This window comes from Rhyacophila brunnea, unplaced genomic scaffold (genome assembly GCF_057557595.1).
Source record: "Rhyacophila brunnea isolate RB1 unplaced genomic scaffold, BYU_Rbru_1.0 scaffold_1, whole genome shotgun sequence".
NCBI lineage: Eukaryota > Metazoa > Arthropoda > Insecta > Trichoptera > Rhyacophilidae > Rhyacophila > Rhyacophila brunnea.
The window spans coordinates 4,747,586-4,767,281 of record NW_028232751.1 but is presented as its reverse complement, the minus strand read 5'-3'; the positions used below and the strand labels follow the sequence as shown (position 1 = coordinate 4,767,281).

General features: G+C 30.8%; 1 long non-coding RNA gene across 1 annotated transcript; it reads left to right on the top strand.

Annotated features, from left to right (window-relative positions):
* The first annotated feature begins 1,869 nt into the window (after positions 1 to 1,869).
* LOC147079395 (uncharacterized) lies at positions 1,870 to 3,862 on the top strand. The gene is made up of 3 exons (XR_015071511.1): positions 1,870 to 2,257; positions 2,650 to 2,841; positions 3,257 to 3,862. It is a non-coding gene; the product is annotated as an uncharacterized LOC147079395 (long non-coding RNA).
* Positions 3,863 to 19,696: the final 15,834 nt, after the last annotated feature.

Genomic DNA, 19,696 nt, shown 5'->3' with positions numbered 1-19,696 from the left:
GCACATTCTTGGTAGTATTGACTTGTGTATCCCTGATAACTATCTTAGAAATCGTGAGCATCAGTTGTTTGTTCTTCCGAAGAGCAGAACTAACCGGCCATTGGTGATGCCAATTGGATGTCAATTTTGTACCTTTTACATTACTTTTCATACTGTTTTTGTGATACTGCATGTATTTATTTCTTCTTTACACTGTTTCTTTGTTTTTAAATGTCATATTGTGAACGTCTTAAATTTGTAATTTGTAATGTTCACGGTATATATGTAAAACATAATTAAATTTGAATTCGAATCAACATTGGCCTCCAGGAAATGACTCCAATCCCTCTGCTGTAAGCTGAGGAAGTTGCAAGAGGTTGAAGAATGCTATGTCTCTTTTTGGATAGTTTAACCTTTTTTAAGTCTGCTAACCCTTTTTATATACCCATACTATTAATTTAATTTAGGTTTACGTAGTATAACTAAATTATAATGCAAAGTATTTTGTTCATTTTATGATAATTTAGTTGAGAACTGTTGACGAAACACATTCTGGACGTATAAGTTCGGGCCACCGTTTCAAGCACTACTGGCTGTACTTATATCACGAATAAGACGAACAATGTTGGCTTCCAAGGCTTCAATTGTTACTGGTTTATCAGCATAAACCAGTGATTTCTCATAGTCACACAAGAAATAGCTCAGAGGTGTCAAATGACAAGCAATAATTATCAATATTTCAGTAAATTATATAAACAAAATATATTGTTGTGTAGTATGTGTGTGTTTAGATAATGTTATATGATAGGTAGGTGCGTAATTTTTTTAGGAAAATTATATTGTCTAAAACATAGGTATTTTGGTTTTTTTAAACGTTAATTACATACGGAAGGAAAAGCAATTATACGAATACTTCGTTTTTCATAAACTTATCTAAATAATAAATAAAGGGTAACCGCTTTCTTGTATACAAGTTACAAGGGCGCTCCGGTCCTTCACTAAAACATCAGTAGCCTGATACTACAGTACAATATACCTCCGCTACACGAAAGTATATTGGAACATGTATATGTTTTACCAAGTCTCTCAAAAGGTTGCCGACCAATGATATAGATAGCAGATACTTTTTCAAAAACATAGTAAAAAAAATCATTTATTTATTAAATATCTAAAATTATGCCATTAAACCATACACAATTTTAGATATTTTATAAATAGAAGAATATTTTTTATTATCAATTTGTTTAGTCTCGTATTCACTTATTAACGTATATTTGGTTAAAAATACAAATTAATTATTTAAGAAATACATAAATTATTAATAAAATAAAATATAAAAATATTGGTCGGAAGTTAGATTCGAACCCACGACAATAGAACTTCAATTCAAAATTACTGCAGCATTAAACCGCTCGGCCACCGTGATTGTCGCGATGATGAGAAAAATAATAATACATATAAGTAGTAATAAAATAGCAATGGTAAAATTTTTGCGTTACACTCGAATTTGTGCACACAATTTTAATATCACGGCAAGCGGTAAGACATAAAAACATACATGTTTAAAAAAATCATATTTTTTAACCTTTTAAAAATATATATATTTTATAAATAATTAAAATTTATGTTACACTTTGTAACGTGGTTGGAAACTAAAAGGTTGTTAAGTTTTATTATCTTTCTATTCCCATAATCATAAAAACAGCGTTAAACTCCAAGTGCATTTATTGGTTTTGTATAATATCCATTTTATCAACTTAATGGTAGTTAAGGGCACACATGCTTACCTAGAGTTTCTGTTTTTTCATTTAAAGTTGAACAATGACATTGAATACTAGGTATGATTTTTAAAGTGCAAGTGATATTATGTTGCATCTCTTTTACGCATGCTAATATGATTAAAAAGTTATTCTTTCTCTTTCTGTCACATTCGAATTTGATTACCGAAGTTTAAACATTTACTATGCGTATTAGCTGACGTGCTTCGTCGTTTACAAATTATAACATAAATTTAAAAAATATATGTATTTATAATATTAAATATATTTTATAATGTACACAGATTTTTTTAACAACTATATTATATATACTTTTATTTATTTGTCGCATATTTAAAATGTTCTTGCTATATTAAAATCTTTTTTTTAGCCGGCCAAATAAATCCGTATTTTTGGCCATAGACTAATATAAAAATCTCTCTCCTGTCAAATATTATGTTTGCAAATTGCAAGGTACCTAAAACAATTGTGTTTTATATCAGGAATAAGAAACACTATCTGTAAGTACAATATTATGTTATTTATTACTATCGTAGTATTCTGTGTGTTTTGCATATATTATTCAAGTGTTTATTTATTGTTTTCTTAGTCTATACATACTTTCAATATTTCATAATTCCGACGTAATACAATCCTTTTTTTGAGGTTAGTTACATTCATTCCAGAATTATATAAAACCTGTGATTTCATATATATTTGTTTGATATAATCTAAGGCGTTCTAGTTGTTATTAAACATGTTACCTACCTGATTACTTTATTTTAGTTAATCAATCTTTTTTGATGCTTTGTATTATCACTACTCCGTTTTAATTACCACTCTTCAAACAGTCGCCAACTATAAAAGATTAAAAATCACACTATTAACAGTTCCTATGTTATGTTTTTTGCAGATGGAGAAAATGTCTACCGAGATCTTTGCTTGTCGACGGTTTCATATGAATAAGATGGAATGAAATAAATCTTTTAATTAATAATGAAATAAATCCGACTTTCGGCGTAGGATTCGAACATGGCGTGATTTATGACGTCGACCATAAAGCATATACACCCATTTTATAGATTTAATAGTACAATTACACAAGGTAAATATAAAGTGACTAATGTTTAAAAAATAAAACAATTTTATAAAAACATTTTTGCACTAAATTTATTATCGATAATGATATAAAAGTTGCTATTTTGATTCGTAATATAAAATATAATATAATTATGCATATCAGTTACTTGTATCATATTAGGTATGTCATTTGGTAGAGCTTACTCTCCAAGTCTTGTCTTTTTCAGCCTCAATATCACTTTGATATTAGAAAAATTGTCTTTCCAACACCAATGAAAGGTGCATGTATCTATACACACACATTTCAAAGGCTTTAAGTTTTCTAGATGCTGTATATTACTTCTTCTCTTCGGCTATATCCGCATCTTAGTTGCAGCATATGGATACAATGCGGCGCCTCCAAGAATCTCTGTCACTCTAGTTTTTTTGCATCGTTCCAGGTCATACTAGCAGCCCGTAACTCTGCCAGATATGCTATATAGATAGTGTTTAGCGGCCATCCAGAACGCCGGAATCCGGTTGGCTTGAAGAACAGGCAAACCAGATTGGGATTCTCTTCAGGCACCCGCAGCACGTGGCCGGGCCAGGTACAAAGTTGCGTATTCACTCTCAGCGTGATGGGAGGCTATTTGGTGCGTTCTTTTATCTCCCGTTACTTCTAAAATTACCGCACACCCAGTATCCGTCGTAAACATCTGTTCTCGAAGCTCAGTATACGGTTGCTCGGAGCCTTTGTAAGGTGCCATGACATAAAAACTAGTAAGATATTCAAAATAACTGCTAGAATGAATACATTGTTGAAAGGAAATGAAAACTGATAATATGATATATCAATTAATTTGTCCATCTGAAGTTGTAGATAACAGTTAATAATTATGTGTTATACCAGTAATTAAATGCTGACTTCAAATGAAAATTGACAATTAAATATTGAAATAATATATTACCAGTTTTGATTTTTTTAAGTACTATACTATATCCATGGTTCATATTACAATGTCATAGTAAAACTTAGAAGAATAAAATATGTCGCAAGACGAAATCAATCTTGGGGTTTTAATATAAGTTAAATAAATAGTACACAGCTAATTTGCTATTACTTTGAATACATGCCATGTCTTTACATCAATAAAAAACAGAAAAACAATTTAATAATGTATAAATATTTATATAAGACTTAGCAACGGCTGACACGATGAGCTCCATTTAATTTCCTCTTATTTTAAAATTCACCAAGATATATCCTAATAAGTAGGTAAGTATATTACATTTGTACATATAATAAGTAAGTCAAGTACTTAACATAAATAATTATACTGTAAAATTAAATTACAATTGAAGCAGTATATATGGACCCCACAGAGTAATTAACAATATAATAATTTATATAATTATATCGGGTATATACTATATTGACACATTTTAATGAAGTCTATTTTTCTTGGTACCTACGTTCAATGATAAATGTTGTTTTATATTGTAACATAAACAATGGTAATATGCATTGATCTTTCTGATTTTTAAACTGTGATATCTATTTTATATATCTATTGATTTCTATGTGTATAATTGATACATTATTTATTTCAAATACAATACAATTTAAAAACTAACAGTAAATAATATAGAAAGCGTCATGTTGTTCAGTTGGAATTTCTACTAGGAAATTCCATCCAATCCAAATCCAATTTTTACTAGGTGGGTACTTGTAGGTCAGCTATTTTTGGAATAAAATGAATCCCTTAAAAAACATGAAATAAGAATAGAATGATAAATATTTGTGAAAATTTACCAAATCAACATGTTTAACGTGAATATTTTCACACTAAACTGATAAATATTGTTAAGAAAATATACACAAACAGTTCATTCAGAAGTTATGACGTTTAAAAGATCCCGCGAGTTAACTCGTGCGTGGCACTGATCAGTTATGAGGTGATATCAGTTATAATCATTTATGAGGAATGGTTATAAGCCATTGGCACAACCAATTTGGTTTTTGACCTTGAGAACAAAATGTACTTTTTACACGGGACCAAACTCCACGGCTGCAGAGACGAATGCTTATACAAAATATGGCACAGTGGAATCGCCAGCAAGACCTGTAGGTATCATTATTTAGATGTAAGTATACATATTATTTTGAATTTCATAAAATTACACTTGTTCTGGGTGTCTCGCAACAGTAAACTATATTAGTAAATTAGATATATCTTGATGAACTATAAAATAGTGATGTAATAAAGACTTGTTGAAAATATATTAAGTATAATAAAATTTAGAAATTTAGCCATTCTGGTTCTCTAATATTCATAGATCTACTGGTTCTGGGATCTACTATTTCTGGCAGTAGACAATTCATATAAAAGTGATATATCTTTTTTTCAATCCAAAATGTCTCGTCTTTTTTGATTAATTCTATTTTAACAGGAAAATTATGTCCCGTCCAAATTCCAAATAAACAGACATCTTTCTTAGTAATATGAAGCTGCCCCTGAATCTGGAAGTACCAATCGTGATTTTTATCTATTACCATATTCCTGTCTTTATCTACTTTCCAAAATTTAATTTTTTTCTGTACAATAGCTTCATCTGCACTTATTCCAGCAGCTGAGAAAGGACATTTTATTTCAATAATTGTATCATCATCGCTGATGCCATCTGGCGTTGCACCGATAAAATCATACACATCATCGATAAACAATCCACATATCTCAATCTTAATTCGTTCTTGTACACTAAGCTGTTGTAAAGCTATTGATTCATTTTCTTTACCATATTTTACCGCTTTCACGTTGGCTAATGATTGGCTATATAATAAACGTTTTACCAAAGGCCCAAATTTTGTATTTTCTCGCCGCTTACACACCTTTCCAAAAACAGAGGCAGTAAGAAGGTTTCGTCGCCTTTCTAGCCATTCTGCACATTCAGATTGTAATACAGTGCGTCTTTCTATATCCCTCCTCTCATAGTTTGTCAGTTTGAGTTTTTTCAAAAAAGTTTCTTTTAACAATTGATATTGATTTTTGTCCATATCAGGTTTTTGGCAACTCTCTCCATAATCTGGATTAGATAAAGGAACAGAATGTATTGGTTTTCGCCAAGGTTTTCCTATTTTTTTTTTATTTATTTTCAACCTTCTTGATTCTAAGCGATTTATGAAGGCTTTTGGGCTATTTTTATAAACTTGTTTTTGAATTGTGCAATGTAACTTATTTGTATTAAATGCGATTACCGCCGCTGCACATCGTCCCATGTACGATTGTCTTTGAGAGTAGTTAATTCTCTTGCCGCCTACAAATTTTGCAATCATGTTACGAGGGTGGGTCAATAAGTCCTTAGAAAAGCCGACAGGTGGCGCGACTAGTACTGCAAGCGGTTTGTTTTCATGCAGCGGCACTACCGATTCAGTATGCTGCGAAGTTTCAATCAGATTGGTCGGGTTGTTGTGTGTTTCTCGTACATTTAAAAAAAAATTTGCTTGTGGAAAATGGAAAAATGGAAAATGGAGAAAATTGAGTTTAGAGTTGTTATTAAACATTTTAATATAAAAGGGTTAACAGCAAAGGAAATAAAAAATGAGTTGGATTTAGTTCACGGCATATCTGCTCCTTCACTTGCAACTATTTATAACTGGTTAAATGAATTTCAACGTGGTCGTACATCAACAAAGGATGAACCATGCTCAGGACGTCCTGTAGAGGTGACTACACCAGAAATGATCAATAAAATCCACGATATGGTGTTAAGTGACCGAAGATTAAAGTTGAGTGAGATAATTGAGGTTACAGGGATCTCAAAAGGTAGCGTCATTTCTATTTTACATGACAAATTGGGCATGAAAAATATTTCTGCAAGATGGGTGCCGCGTTTGCTCACAGTCGACAATAAACGCAGTAGGGTGGTGGCCTCTAAAGCCCTGTTGTCGCTCATGCAACGCAATCCGGATGAATTTTTTCGTCGCTTTGTGACTGTAGATGAAACATGGATACACCATTATACTCCCGAGACGAAAGAACAGTCAAAGCAGTGGATTGCGAAGGCAAACCATGTCCAAAGAAGGCGAAAACCGTAAAATCAGCTGGTAAGGTTATGGCTACTGTATTTTGGGATGCACGTGAAATTATTTTCGTTGACTATTTGGAAAAAGGAAAAACAATAACAGGGGATTATTATGCATCTTTATTGGACCAGCTAAAAAACAAAATTGAAGAAAAACGGCCTCATTTAAACAGGAAAAAAATCCTCTTTCATCAGGACAATGCCCGTGTTCACACATGTTTACGATCAATGGCTAAAATTGAAGAATTGAAGTTCGAATTGGTCGACCACCCACCGTATTCGCCAGATTTAGCCTCCAGTGACTTTTTCCTTTTCCCAAACTTAAAAAAATGGCTAAGTGGACAACGTTTTTTTTCAAATGAAGAAGTCATCGATCGGACAAATGCTTATTTTGAGGACCTTCCGAAAACTTACTTTTCTGACGGTTTAAAAAAAATTGAGAAACGTCTAACCAAGTGTATTGAGCTCCAAGGAAATTATGTTGAGAAATAAAAAAAAAATACAAAAATAAAACCTGTTTTAATGCTTTTTTCTAAGGAATTATTGACCCACCCTCGTATTAAAAGATTCTGAAATATTAGTAGAAAAATTATAAATTAAACTTTTTGAATTTAGCACCAAACGAGAATTATATATCATTAATTGAGAAAATAGACTGCATTCTTTTAATGCTGGTACATAATTTACATCAAGCATGTCCTCTGTATTTGGTTCATTTGTACAAAAATATGGTAGACAAGAAGTATGGTCTCCAAAAACATGGTGCGGTCCATTAATTAAATCTTTTTTCAAAGCGATAACCTTTTCTTCGAAAGTACTATCTTGTAGTTTTCTATACTTGATTGCACCTATGACGGCTTTCCGCAGACGTCTTTTTCTTGACGCAATGATTTTTCTTACATTCAAGGGATATCTTGTGTCTTTGGTTAATGCCTCTATTTTGCCACAATAATTTCTAATTAAATGGTTTTTACATTCAACTTTCTCGACAATTACATTCGGATAAGGGTGACAATCAAGAATTTTTTTGTATGTGCTGGAATCTCCATCAGCAATCAATTTTGAATAAATCAATCCATGTGTATTAATAGATTCTTTAAAGCCTTCTAATATTGCTGTAGATTCCATTCCAGCTGACGGACTGGTGTAATTTAAAAAGCATTTATGTTGTTGAGCAGGGATATTTTTATTTTTAGCTTTGGCGCACAAATCGCAATATTTATTTTTCACTGACATGTACAAAATCTTCCCGGTTCTTTGACCAATGATCGTGGCAGCGCCAGATGCTGCGGAATAATTGCATCTGTATGAACGTTTCGACCAACAGCCGTCTGCAACAACTGATATCATGGGAATACCAGAAGAATCGACGTCACCATTTTCGATTGCAAGTTGTCGCTCTTCTTTCGCAGCGTTTTCCATACTCTTATTTTTGGTTTCTTCAAACCACTCGTACACCTTCTGTTGACTATTTCTGTATGTTCTTGCTGTAATCGATGGTACATCAATTGCAGAACACATTTCTTCCAGATTTGAAAATCCACTGCCGATACTGATTATACTGGATACAAATGCGTCACACAGATTCATTTTGTTTTCGTTCATTTCAGTGGTATATAATTTTAATTTTTTACCACAAAGTTTACATTGGATAAAAAATGTACTACTAAAGTTTTCCCGATTTTCCCCAAAAATTTCTAAATGTGATAAATTACAATTAAATGGAGAATCATGGTGGCTAATTAATTGAAGTTGTTGGAAAAAATATGAAAAGTCTATAATTCTACGGCCTTCTACACGGAATTTAGGACTTGAATCTTCAATTTCATTTTCTATAATAAATTCTTCGTGTTCGTGTTCAAATGTGGGATGAAATTCTGGTTCAGGTAGTATGCTTTGAGGATTTCCATGCTCAGGCATAGTCTTCGGCAATATATCAATACTATAATACATTCAAAAATATTAGTTTAGTAGATAGTTAACAGAAAACAAAATGTATAGCTGGTATTAATTATTGTACCAGATTATAATTTTTGTCACAGACATACTAATTTCGAATAAGACGTGGCACAAACATAATATAAAAAAATATAAGTACAAATGATCATTGTACTTAATTGTGTGTATTAATAAGTAATACGCAAAACTTCCTTTTGCAAGATAAATAAATATTGTGAACCAAAATTTTTTGTGAAATGTGGTTTTTTCAACTATGTATGATTATGTCAAATTATAAAATAATAATTTCAAACCTTTGTGTTTTTAATGTATTAGTATTTCCATCTTTTCTCCTACGTCTTTTTTTGGAACTTCCAGCCATCGGATAGTGAGTTCGTGGCATTTTTTGTAAGTACAATCGATATAAATAATTGTGATAATATTGTTAGGTACCTATGTCAAAAACCGAGGATGAAAATTTCGCATTCCCGCTGAAATAAATGACGTTCATAGTATTGCCAGGCTAAACTTTCGAAATTAAAGTTAGTTTTTAAAAAAAAAATTACATTGGAACATATTATGTAAGTACAGGCATCCATTATTATGTTATTTGATGAAAGTATTCTTTAAAATCATCTGTATTATTATAATCTCGCAAATTCATAATTTAGTAAAAGTTAAATTTTCTGTAATATAAATATCAGTAGGTACCTAACCTAGGTAGATTCATAATTTGGCTAAGTAAAAAATATAGATATTTTTACTTCGCGATGTGTTTGAGGTGTTCTAAATTATGTAAGTATGTTTAATAACAAATGTGAAATTCGTAAAACCTCATGTGTATTATTTATTAAATAAAAATAGTAAAACTAATAGTAGATACAAATGGTGCAAAACTTCATTCAATTATTTACTAAAATATCAATCCAATAATATTTTAGTAGATATGGCAATACTGGACGACCTGATATATTTCACTGAAATAAAATAAAATCTATCACAATTTATAAAATACATACCTACTACAATCATAATTATTTTGAATGTAGAGGGAGATAGTTATCGAAAGGGACAGAAAACTGATTGCTATGTTGCAATATTAGGCAAAATAGATTGCAACAGTGTTAAAAATTATAATGTATGATTTAGTATGACATAACGTAGAATTGACGCAAATACAAATTTCTTCAGATTTTTTTTTGTTTTGTCCTCAAATGTCAAAATATGTTTTCCTTTTGAATAATTTGTCCGAATTTATGTTTGTATCACCTATTTTTGTGCTCAATTTGTAGCATTCACTTTTATAAACATATTTTTATACAATATTCGTGGATTGGCGTATTTTTTTGGTCATATGAAGTGAAAATAGCACCAGCTAAAGATTCCATACATCTAACGCCAAATTTGCAGGCGGTCTGACGTCCCATCGAGTTGGTCAAATATTTCGTGAAATGGTTGTTTTTAAAATGTATCTATTTAGTATTATAAATTTATATTTAACAAGATATTTCATCATTTATTCAATGATTAATGATAAAACTTCTGATACGTAGCTTTAGATTATTTGGAATGTCTATAATTATCGCATATTTTAATAACAAAATATCCAGTCGATTCCGTTAGATTTAGAGCCAACAGAAACTGCAAATATTATAATTATACTGAATATATTTTACTACATTATGTTTGATAACATTAAAACTATCTATAATAAACGGTTTGACATAATATTTAGTGGAAAAAACGGTTATCAACACAGTCCATTAATGTCACAAAAATATGGCCTCGTTGTCCATTATTACATTTCAAGGTTCCAAAGAATATTATTTTACGTCATAAAAATACTTTATGCAGTTATCAAATGTTTAACATAAATATTTGCCGATGAATAAGCTTCATAATTATATAAATAGTTTTTCTATAAATCTTACGTAAGATTCAGGCTTAACCTCCGAAAATACCAGAAAATAGCTGACATGGAACACCTTGCCCCTTAAATACCTTTTTCTATACAATAAATGTTTATACAGAAATATGAACATACGATAATAGTAGCATCAATACAAGAAAATTGATTATCTAATATTCTTAAAAAGTGTGAGAGGAAGTTGAAAATGACATGTTAAATACTGTACACACTTAGTTGACAACACCGTAAAATGGAAACTTGACTCAACTCGTTTGTTAAATCTAAGAAGATATTAAAACTATTTCTGTATGGATATGGTAAATAAGAACATGATAATAATTATAATAAATATTTTACGTTTTCTTTAAATTTACAAAAAAAAACTCAGTTGCTCCATAGCAGGGGTTCTCATGTGTGGCCACCGGCGCTTTAGAGAATAATATTTCAAAAATTTATTTATAAAATTATGAAATTGATTGAATACATATCACTTGTCTTTAATTTCTTTCCACGCTCAAATGATAACTTAATGAGCCATTTCAGATGACAAATGAAAATGTCATAGGACTACAAACGAGATTAACATCATTTTCAGTATTTAAATTAATCAACTATGCTAACGTTAAATATGCGTTATTGGAAATGAGTCATGACCAAGTACTTAAAAATCATTTTAATAATACCACGGTTGAAAAATGTTGGTCGAAGTTACACGTTGACCAAGAATCAAGTCAATTCAAAGAATTGGCAACAGTTATTGCTTTATTATTTTTTTTTCCTACCATTGTATACTGTGAAAGATCATTCAGTGCAATTCACTTCATAAAAAAACGAATATCGAAGCCAGTTGACAGATGTAAACTTAAAACCAGCCATGCGGCTCGCATTGGAAAAAAGGAGTATTAAGAAATTTCCATTTGCATTATTTTTAAATAAATAGATAATGTACTAAAATGCTCAAATGTCTTTCATTAAATGGACTTGTCTATAAATAAAATGATCCATTTTAGCTTCATTTTTTCAATCACAACAAAAGTGAAATTTGGTGCGGCCACCAGACGTTTCCATAGAACTGCCAATGTCGATTGTGCGGCCACAGCTAAATTTCACGTAAGAACCACTGCTCTATTGTATACTATCGTTTCTATTTTCGGGTCCCAGCCCGATTGTTAATCCCAAAATTGCGAGATTAAAATGAATTACGGAATTTTGAATTGCTGTTTTTATTAAAAGATTTATTAGAGTAGGTATTATATATATTTTATCTAAAAAGTGACGGTGTTTTAAATAAACCAAAATAAATATTAAAGTGTATGTGCGTAGTTAGCGAATCTTTTCATTATAATCATAATTAAATCGTATTTAAATTGTAGACATAATCTAAAATTAAAATTTTACGAGTCGGATATTCGAACAATATTATTCCCGAAAATATGGAATTGGGAAATTCTTTTCGGTATTGCTGTATATAAATAACTTTGACAATATTAGGGAAACTCAGGGAAAATCAAATGGTATTTACGTGTAAACAGAATAGTTGCTATTGTCGCTAAAATGAGCGTAGTTATGCACAAAGCAGCCGAGCCACACAAACTTCAAACAGAGATAGAGGCACTTTTATGTAAATTGTATTTTTTTAAATCAGCAAAGCCTCTGTATACTGTTTATACTTTTTGAATGATAGATATTATATATATATGATTTTGTATAACTTTTGAAGAGATAAAAGCATATAATCTATGAAATTTTGGAGTTTTAGCAGTCCAGGGTGTTTAGAGTAAAACGATTTTTTTTAGAATGTTCGTTCTGCAGAATGCAGCCATCTCTTATTTTTGTAAGAAAAGTCTTTATTTTTGATTATTTTCTTTAAAAATAGCCTTCTAAGTTACTAAATTATTATGGGAATTGCAAAATTCTGAAAATAATTCAAAAATCTTGTAAATTATACATCAATATTTAGCCGCCTGGCACTATTTTTTATATGAAAAATCTGTATATTATATTATATATAATAAAATGAAAAACATATAATGTAATTGAGAAAATAATGTTTATTAATTGAATGAAGAAAAACACACCTTACAGTCACGATTTTAAAAATTAGGTAAGTACATAATATTATCATTTGGCTGCTTTTTGCAGAACGAATTTGGCATATTTTTAGAGCGCATTTATATGACATTTTTGTATGACAGCAGCATGGTTGCTTTATGCAAATCGAAAATGTCATATTCTGCGATTTGCAAAATCTTTAAAACGCATTTATATGAGATTTTTGTATGACAGCAGCTTGGCTGATTTGTGCAGAACGTAAAACAAACGTGTGAGATTATGGAAATCACAATAACTATTTTTTTTCAAAATTGTGGCTTGGCTGCTTTGTGCATAACTACGCTCAAATATCATAGAAGTAGTCACACGGCTCAATTTTATCAATAGATTGCTCGCACATCGATATCATGTCACTACCAGAGTGATTGCTTTAATGAATGGGACGATTCCGATAAATTATTTTATGTTTATTTGATTTTGACAAAACAGGTATTTAATATTTTAGTTTTTGTTCATAATTAAGAGGTTTTACTGATTAAATTTGACCGTTATTTTTCGATACTCACACCTGATCGACTACCAGAATAAATTTAGTAAAAGTTTATCGTGTTTTTAATATGTAATCTATTGTTACTTACGGTGTCGCTTTCAATGAGCCACCTCTACTTCCTATTTTCCCAAAAAACGTGTGTTATCCGCTAAAAATTTTAAAACTTAGGTACTATGAAATGAATACAGAATTTATTGTAAAGCAATATAATTATATTATTTTATGAGAGAGAAAATGTATTCAAATTACTGTTTTTTCTGAAGATAAATTTCTCTTTTTATTGAAATTCTGTGTGGAATAATTAATAAAGTTTCTTATTCTATTACATTATATTATTGATACATTAAAAATAATTCGGTGAAATGTCAATTTAGCTAAGAGTAGAAAATAATATGTAGGTTAGTTTTTCAATTATTTATATAAGTGGAATATTTAAAAAAAAAATTGTAATACAGTGACTAATTAAAAGGTATGTTTCTCTTACGCCGGGATTTCGTTGAGATTATCAGGACTTTTTCCCAAAGTCATCCGTCAATTGTGCCCATTTTTCGAATAATAAAATGCCTAATTCTTGTCAAATATGGGATCACAGAGATTATAAAATATAGTTTATTATCGTAAATATTTCACTATATAATGCTAACATAAATTTTACTCGTGGTTTTGTAAATGCGTTTAAAAATTAATAAATCTAAAAAATCGTAACACCAAAGCCCATGAATGTACTGAAATATGACCATATTCTAAAAGATTAGATCGAGAGGTTTAAAAGAATACTATTTTATGTAATAAAAATACTGTATGTAGTCATCAAATGTTTAAAATAAATATAAAGGATAATAAGGCTTCAAAATTATATAAATATATTATCTACAACGTTTAAGGAATGTCCAGGGTTATGCTTTGAAAATACCATAAAAAGCTCCATTTCGACCTACGTTTTACATGTGGGCCCATGTTTTTGACAACAGGGGGAAAAACTTAATCATTGCGGTTGTAGTGGGAGTTTAGAGCAAGAAGAAGATACAGAAGACGTTTTCTGAAAGCTGCCAGGTACAGTGAGTTATGGTGCCGATGGTGTAAATGAAATTGTTTAGCTTTGCAATATTTGATGGCTTTGTGAATTAATCAACTATCTCGGTTAATACGCGTACAAAGGTAAAATGTTCCGCTGGCAACGATTTATTTTATAAACAAACAGAAACCCTTTTGCATTTCAGCAGCGATGGTGCATTTGGCACTTCATTATTATACATCTGAGTTGAGTTAACTTCGAGTGAAACGTTAGATACTAATTTTGATTGTAAATAAAATACAGAAAGATATACATTACAAAAAGAGTGTAATTAAAACTAATTGTATACTTTAATTTGACTGTCAATCATTTAACCAAGTGAAAAAAAGTATTGAAATAGTGTGTAAGGTTTTAGAGTTGAACTCCAGTGGGTCTATTCTATACCTATCGACCGCTAAAGTGATAAATATTATCAAACTTAGGGTAGGTTTGTATCAAAATATTAGCACTTATTGTAACAATTACACGAAGTTGGTTTTTATTGTTGCAATAAGTGCTATATTTTAACAGCACCTATCGTACTGCTGTTAAAATAAAGCACTTATTGCAACAATAAAAACCAACTTCGTGTAATTGTTACAATAAGTGCTAATATTTTGATACAAACCTACCCTAAGTTTGATACTGTTTATCATTTTAGCGTTCGATAAGTATAGAATAGACCCACAGGACCCAGATGGGTGGATAATTGAATATGGTAGTTTTTAATTGAATTGTACACATCAGGGTTGGCGAACCTTTTTACGTACGCGTGCCAAAATTTCTCAAATATTATTTTTTGACTGTCCGACGCGCCGAGCAATTTTTCACAGAGAAAAAATAGTTATAAGAATAAATTCTATTTAAAATTTCTTTCTTGAGTATTTCTGTACATATTACTTAGTTCTTTACACACAAATTGTAAAAATAAGGTATTATTTAGCTACAGTGGTCTCAAGCATTGTAAAATGATTGTAAATCGATAAAATCAGAGGTTCGCGACGCGGCTAGCACGCCGCCTGATGAGGTCAGTGTTATAATATTTGCCGTGACGCATAAAACATATAGACCGACAAATGCAATTTAAATCAAACGTAATACTTATTCTTAAGGAGTATCTGTTTGCTATTTTTATACGATGCGACCTGATTGCATGCATGAATTTCGTCGTTTCCTTCTGGGCATCAATTGGTAACATTATTGGTAAAAATAGTATTAAAAACCGAAGAGAACACGCTGTATGTGAATGGCTGTGTCGTCATTATTTTTGTTAATATTATGTACTTTATTTATTTGTAAAATGTTTTTGTAAAAAAAATATTTTTTAAATTATTATAAGTATCTATTTTACAGTGTTTTTATTAGCTCGTATTCTTATTTGTCCGGTGGTTGTTTGTCCAGTACAAATCTTTCAATCGACTTTTAATTAACTTCCCGACTAGCTAGACATTTGAAACTTTTAGAATATATCAGAACACGATGCTAATGCATTCTTTTAATACTTTTGGACATCTTTAAGCAGAATTGAATTCATTGTCAGTTAATTCTGTTTTATATGGAAAGTTATTTCAGAAAAATCCGTAAACAGTAAAAGACTATTATTGGTTGCTAAGGCGATGGTCCTAGCAACTAAATTATTAATATATACGTGCGTTACTATGGAAATCAAAATGACATTTCAGTATTCTATATTTGTTTGTGTGTTTGTTTTTTATTTACTTAATATCAAGTACAAGTTTGAGCATATTGAGCATAATAATTCAACAGAAAATTTAAAAACGTTGTATATAAAAAGTTCTTCTTAAATTATACCTATCTATATTATGGTTATTTTATCTTATTTCAGATCTCAAAAGGTAGATTTTATTTGCCCCTTTTACCTTTATCGAGTGGAGCCATTGCCGACTCAAGTTGAAAGCCGATACATTCACAACGACTGGTCCTACCTTTTCAGCCTCTCCCTTTGTTGTCTATGGGTGACCTGACATTGCCTGCTACTATTTTATAGAGTGCTCATACTGACGCATCTGTCGTGTTCACACAGGGAATGGTTTGATTTCGATAGATGAGTTACATTAGTATAATAATACACTAGCATTAATACACCTTCTACAAATGCAATGCATAGATCAATGCTACATATTTTTTGGAAATCGATATTAACACCGGTTTTTGCGTAAAGGACTAGTCTGACTTTGACAGCTGATGAATAACAGGAATGTAATATATTATTTATAAATAACACTGATGAGAATTTTTTGTAATTCAATTTGAAACGAGGAAGGTCGAATCAATATGTCAAGTAGTTTGGGATTTGATTTTGACAGCTGAAAAGTGGACCAGTCGTTGCTTGTGCAAAAAGTTATGCTCAGGCTTTATTAATCTAAAGATGGCGGTGGTGGAGCATATTATGGACTCCACAATTTGTAGGCATAAAGTTACGTTAATTTTTTTGAAATGTATAATACAAACTATATTAATTATTACTATTTTATAATAATAACCGTATTCAGCATGAGTGAATGATGACCAAAAATAATTGTTAACGGCATTTAATCCTTTTTAAGGGGTTCCAGTTCGGGTTTATCAAGATTCGGAATCGAGGGATCCGATTATGGTTCCGGTTTCAAAATAATTAAGGAGTTCTCAGGTCTTGCTTCCATATCCATTTACATCTCTGATCTCATCGCAAAGAGCGACGACGCATTCCTGTGGAAAATTATTTTGATTAATGCGCGTAATCAGTATAAAGTAGAATCTCAAAACTACATTTAATTGGAAAGCAAATTTTGCAGATGTCGACGTGTGCTAGTTGGAAACATAATATATACACCAACATGGATAGATTTTTACAGCCATGTTTAAAATATATCACGACTAGTAAATGCAATTCCAGGATTCCGGATAATTAAAAATAATCCCGAAATCTTCGGGATTGACTTTTTTATCAATCACAATCAATTAGTATGTGTACAAAATTATTTTATTGAAGTGTATGTACCTGCACATGTCACAGGGGGAATCGCCGGATGTTCACGGATAATAAATAACCATTTTTTTTTGTCATACGCAATCGTAACAACATCAGAAAAATAATAAATTCGTTCATTTAACCAACTAGATGCCACTGACGTTGTGGCATGCGAACGGCGTCAAACAGCCAGTGCCACGAACGTGCGGCAGGCAGTTTCTACGCCGAATTTTATGAATGTTATTTTTTCTTAAAAAGATGAAAAAGAACTGTTTTACTTTCACAATATTATTTACTCCATTACACCCATGCATTTCCAAGATTTAACGTACAAAATATTAACATTAAATGTCTTCCTAAATAGTATAAATTATACTAGACATTTTTGACCGATTTTATCAATGCTATTTGTATAAATAAAAAATAAAAAATTAACTATCGAAAAAACGCCAATCGGCAAATTGTAATACCGAAATCCCGGGGTCAAAATTTTGGCTCGGGATTGGATTCCCTAATCACGACCATGGCTGAGTAGGTACGACTAAGAAAAGGGTATTGAAACTTTCTCTCGAAGTAAGCACTTCACGAGCTTCAAGAAAAACTACAATTGCTCACAGGATTTGTATATAAGTATATATTATAATATAATACCGAAGGGATTACAATTACCGGGATATAAAGTATCGCTTTGTATTGAGTCTAAAAAATATTTAATTACTTATATATTATGTTGTAATACAATAATTGTATATAAAGGCTAATTATTAGAAGATTAACTTATTCCACTAAACTCCGTTGGTTTATAACTTTGCACTGTTTTGCCCTTTTTTCTACACTGATACGCCTCTTTGCCTGATTACCTCGCAGAAAATTAGTTCAAATGATATTCACTTGTATTAATATAATGTAGTAATAAATAAAATAAAATATCTATAATATATATTTTAAGAATAATCAATAATTCATCCTAGAGCCGGAGCGCAAAGTTATGAAGTAGCAATTCTACGCGGTAATGAAAAACTAGGGTGCGACAACAACGGAATAAGTTAGGGCAGGCGTTCATCCACCAGTAGATCGTCCCCGTTTAATGAAGATAATACAACATGCCTATACAGGCACACGTTTGAGAATATTATGTACGTTTTTCAAGCCGCTTATTTATTTTGCATCATTCTATTTCATATTGATACGTATTTACGTGATATCAAAAGTAATTTCAAAACTGACATTTTTTAATTTCCTCACTGCAGCTGATATGCTCTTATTAAATGAAAAGTCTATGATATTAGTTTTCTCTGTGCTTCTCTATTTTCCAAGCCGAGAATAGCAGCCGGGTGAATAGAAAAGTTATGCGGAATTTAAAAAAGAAAACTTCAAGAAAATGCCAATGAACAATGGTTTAGAAACAACACGACGAGACTTATCGAATTCTCTAGAAGTCCATTTTATTTATATAATACTCGTTGTAAAAGTAATCCAAGGACGTGCAATAAAAAATAATATTCAAATATATGTTAATATTATTATCATTTATCCATGTCTGTTTGATCGAGAACAAGAATTCAATTGATTAAGCGAATAGATAATCAATTTTTCGTAAAAAGTCTGAAACAGCAATTTACTTTACGCTCATTTTCCAAGAAGTGCCAATTGGGGGGGGGGGTATATATTATTTCAATTAAGCGTTTTTTTAAGGTGCAGTAAATCGAATAATGAACACAGAATATATTTAAAAAATCCATTTTTTGAAGTTATACTTCTTTAGGCGCGTTTGGGAAAACAGATCAGAGTGAATTTTTGGTGTGTGACGCGCGCAAATGTAACGCATTAATTTGGCGTTGGACGTGGGACGGAAGTTTTGCCCGGCGATGCAACATAATTTATTTTGCGCGGCGACGTTTGGGTATTCCAAATAACGTTGCAACTTGTATTATGATTATTCATTAAAATTCGAGGTTATATTTATGTAAGTATTATTTATGAGTAAAATTATATATCAATAAATAAACAAATTTTGTGAATGGTAAATAATTCAAATAATGGTAGGTATGTTGTAAATTTACAATATTTAGACACTTCATATACAAAAATACATATTTTTACAGTTTATGATATTATTTGTCGCATATCCCATGTCAATTTATTTATTAGCGGTTTGTAATAATTTGAGACAATAATAATTATTATGTTTCATCAGTCATCACAAAAAGCCAATATCATGTTTCAGTTAAACCATTAAATAGGCTGTGTTTTACTTTTGATCTGTAATAAATTATTATTGTTAACGAAAATAGTTGTACAGTCATCTGTTTAAGCAAAGATTGTCGAAATAGCGGTTAACTAA